The sequence below is a fragment of the Myotis davidii genome, unplaced genomic scaffold, assembly GCF_000327345.1.
Source record: "Myotis davidii unplaced genomic scaffold, ASM32734v1 scaffold420, whole genome shotgun sequence".
NCBI classification, from domain to species: domain Eukaryota; kingdom Metazoa; phylum Chordata; class Mammalia; order Chiroptera; family Vespertilionidae; genus Myotis; species Myotis davidii.
This window is the reverse complement of record NW_006294421.1, coordinates 1215187-1219324: the sequence shown is the minus strand read 5'-3', so window position 1 is coordinate 1219324 and position 4138 is coordinate 1215187.

Genomic DNA, 4138 nt, shown 5'->3' with positions numbered 1-4138 from the left:
AAGAAAGAAAAGAAAGGACATAAACTGGGAGCCCTGGCCAGGGAGTGGGAAAGCTCAGGGGTAGAGCTGGGAATTAGACCTAATAAGCAGCATGGCATTGGGACCACCAAACCCCTCTCCAAATCCCTTTCCTCTTGTGTGAAATGACTTCTCAGGGCTCTCCCCACTGTTAACATAAAAACATTGAAACCTGTAAAGAATTTTTGTGAGTTTATTTGGGCCAAACAGTCGACATATGCCAGGCTTCTATCATTCTCACTCATCCTCTCACAATCCGGGACTTGAACCAGACCCCCAGCGCAGGTGTGTGGAGAGGCGTCCACCGCGGCCCTGCCCCCGCTGCAGACCCTCATGCTGTTCGATCATCTGTCCAGTTGTTTCAGGTATATGTATATGTATATGTATATGTATATAATGTAGTATGTTAATACTATCTCAACAAATTTACATATGAGAAACCTTAGATGAGGACAAGTTGTCCAAAATCACACATGAAGTGGTAGAAGAGGTACTTAAACCCCAGACCAACTCCACTGCCAAGCTCCTGACCAGTGTGTTACAGTATACCACTGTACCTAATATAGAAAGATTACCATTAATAGTTTTTTTTCAGTAGAAACATTTTAGAGTCTTGACTAGATTTAAAGAAGACCTTGATAGCAACTCCAGCACTTGAGATGCAATCCTGGTCTTTGTGTGGCCACCACCAATAGGCCCAGTGTGACGGTTGGGGCCTGCAGGTGGCAGGTTTCAGTGGGAGCCCCGCTGAAAGCTCAGGGCCCACGATTAGCAACACTGTTCCCAAACGCACACAGGTCACTTGACCGTTTAGGTGGCACCCTCTCCTTGGATCAGCGCTTCTCAAAGTCTGCTTCACAGACCCCTGGGCCTCCTGAGACCCTTTTGGGGTCTCTGACTATGAAGACTCTGCTCAGAATAATACTAAAACGTTATCTGCCCCTTTTCACTCTATTGCATTGGTATTTGTACTGACATGAGGTACAAAACAATGGTGAGCAAACTGCCGGGATCTACATGTGAATCAGGCCGGCCCACGGCACCAAACTGCTAGCAGCAGTCATGACATACTTCATTGCCAAGTACTTGCAGTACAAAGAAAAGAGGCTGTTTCACTTAAGAATGTCCCCTGAGAAGCAGTAAAAATGACTACTTGTATTAAATCTTAAGCCTTAAGCCGTGGGATGCAAAATGATAAGCACCCACAAGGCACCACAATGGTTCCGGGCAAGGCTTGTCTCAGAGGAAAGAGCTTGTGCAACTGCGCTGTGGGCTGGACCCGCTGCTGTTCCCACGAACACCAGCGTTACTGGAAAGAACAACGGGCAAACGATGGTTCTCTGGCAGCAGTGTTCTTGAAATTAACAGAATGGGCTTCAAAGGAAACAACACACAGTATTTATTGCCAAGGATAATGTTTTAGGCTTTTGAACAAAATTTCTAATTTTGAGAAACTTGTATGCATCACCATGACTTTGGAATTCCTGAGAATTCTGGTGACACTGAGATACATGATGGGATTGTCTGATATGATATGTAATGAAGTATGCCAACACTTGGAAGATCTATATACACACCACTAGTGGTGCAATTTTTGACTACGTTAGGGATCTAATAGTTTCTAAATGACCAATGCTTGCTTATAAAATGACGCATGGAGAAAAGATACATTCAAAGTGCAAGACAGACAAATGGATTTAAAGGTAATAGACTATGAAAAGTTCACTGATGCAGTTTCAGATGACACATAGTAGGCAACCTTTCAGAAACTTAATCTTTAAGAAGCAAGATTTCAACAGACTATTAAAATATGCCCCCCTTCCCCACCCACATACCTGTGTGAGACTGCATTTTCCTCTTATACTTCAACCAAAGTAAAGTATCACCAGATTGAATGTAGAAGCATCTAGGACAGGGATGGCGAACCTTTTGAGCTCGGCATGTCAGCATTTTGAAAAACCCTAACTTAACTCTGGTGCCGTGTCACATATAGACATTTTTTGATATTTGCAACCATAGTAAAACAAAGACTTATATTTTTGATATTTATTTTATATATTTAAATGCCATTTAACAAAGAAAAATCAACCAAAAAAATGAGTTCGCGTGTCACCTCTGACATGTGTGTCATAGGTTCGCCATCACTGATCTAGGAGAATCGACCTGTGTTTAATTAAGCCAGACATTAGAGAGTTTGCAAAATTGTGAAACAATCTCCTAATTTTTTTGGAAGTTTTTTCTTGTTCATAGAAGTATGTTGTTAATATATAATGGTTTTATCACTGTTATGTTTGAGTATATCTATTTTTAAAATCTCAGTTTTTATTTTTAATACAGTTACTATTGATAGATGCAAACCATACAAACAAAAGCGGTTGGAGTCCTTGAGTTTTTAAGGATCCAGAAGTCCTAAAACACAAACATTGAATGAGAAGGAAAATAGGGGGGCATCTGATCGATGCTCAAACCTCATAGGGAAGGTGGGGGTGGGGATGAGGGTAAGGGAGAGATCAACTAAAAGACTTGTTTGCATAAATATAAGCATAACCAATGGACAGAGACAACAGGGGGGTGAGGGCATGTATGGGAATGGGTTGGGGGGCAATGAGGGGATATGGACACATATGTAATACCTTAGTCAATAAAAATATAGGGGGCAACTTTGGGGGCTTACAGCCTAGTTCAGTATCTGCTTAAACAGTAATCTTACAAGCCCCATTCTGACTTGGACGGAGCTACAAAGCCCACCCTGAGGAGCCCGCCACAAGAAGATATATATATCAAATCCTCCCCACACTGTCAGTTCAGATTGGCTTTGGATCAGAATCCCCTGCGCTAGCAGCTCTGGGTAATAAAGGTTTTCTTTCCTGATTCCTCTGAGTGCTCCTGGGCCATTTGAAGAATTGCTGCCACAACATAATTGGTGCATTGGCCGGGAATCATCAGTTGCACTGGCTTTTGGGCCCCCGCTGACAAGAGCAGACTCCAGGGCACTCAGTCCGGGCTCTGAGACCCTAGGAAGGTGCCACCAGCTCATTCGCCAGTTCCTGGACTCACGGGGCCTGGAGAGACTGCTGCGACTCTGCTCCAGGGGATTCACTGAGGCAGGAAACACCTTTCTGGACCCTCAGTTACATCTGACTAGTAAATTTTCCCCAGGGAATAGTCCTGTCTTTTGCGACAGAAGAGGCTGGCTGATCGCTGCCTAGGCAAATATTTGCCTCAGGGACTTTTTGTGGGTGGAAGTCAAAACTCGGACTGACTGGTGTGTGAATAAGAGTGTGAATGGTGATTCTCATACGGCCAAGGGAGGCATCGTCACCTGAGGGACTGAGGCAACCTGGTCCTCTCTGCAGTGGTGATTGGGCCCAGGATTTATACGGATTCTCCAAAGCTCAGAGACACTTAAGTCCAGACGGCATGGCCGGGTGGTGAAGCAAACGTTACCTTTGTTTGTCTTGCATCTCTGTTCACTGGGTGGGGCTACAAACTTGCAACATGGGTAATAGCTCCTCAAAGTCTACTGTCTTAGAATGTATGTTAAGGAATTTTTAAAAAGGGTTTATTGGAGACTAAGGGGCAAAACGAGTCCCCTGGGAATTAAAAAGAATGTGTGAAATAGACTGGCCATCTTTTGGAGTAGGATGGCCACTGGAGGGCACATTGGATGTCCCCACAATCAGAAATGTTCACAGAATTACCATAGGAGACCCAGGTCATCCTGATCAGTGCCCTTATATTGACCAGTGGCTAGAAATAGCACAGCTGAAGCTGCCTTGGGTCTGGTTTGGTGTATATAAGGAGGGACAGAGTAAGATTTTAATGGCAGGAGGAAAAGAGCAGGCCTCTCAGAAGGAAACTAAGCCTCCTAGTCTACAAGAACCCCCTGAGGAAGCCCTGCAAGCTCTACCACCTCCATACGTGCCTCAAGTGGCACCCAGTGCTCCTTTGCCTGGTCAGGGAAGCTTAGATACACTGCTGGGGTCCAACCCCAGCAGGTCCAGGGGTCCCCAAAGGTGTGGACGGAGTCGGCGAAGAAGGAATGACATGGAGACAGCGTTCAGTTGATCAGCAGCCTTGCCAGGATCTCTAGCCACAATCTCCAGCCAAGTTCTGTGTC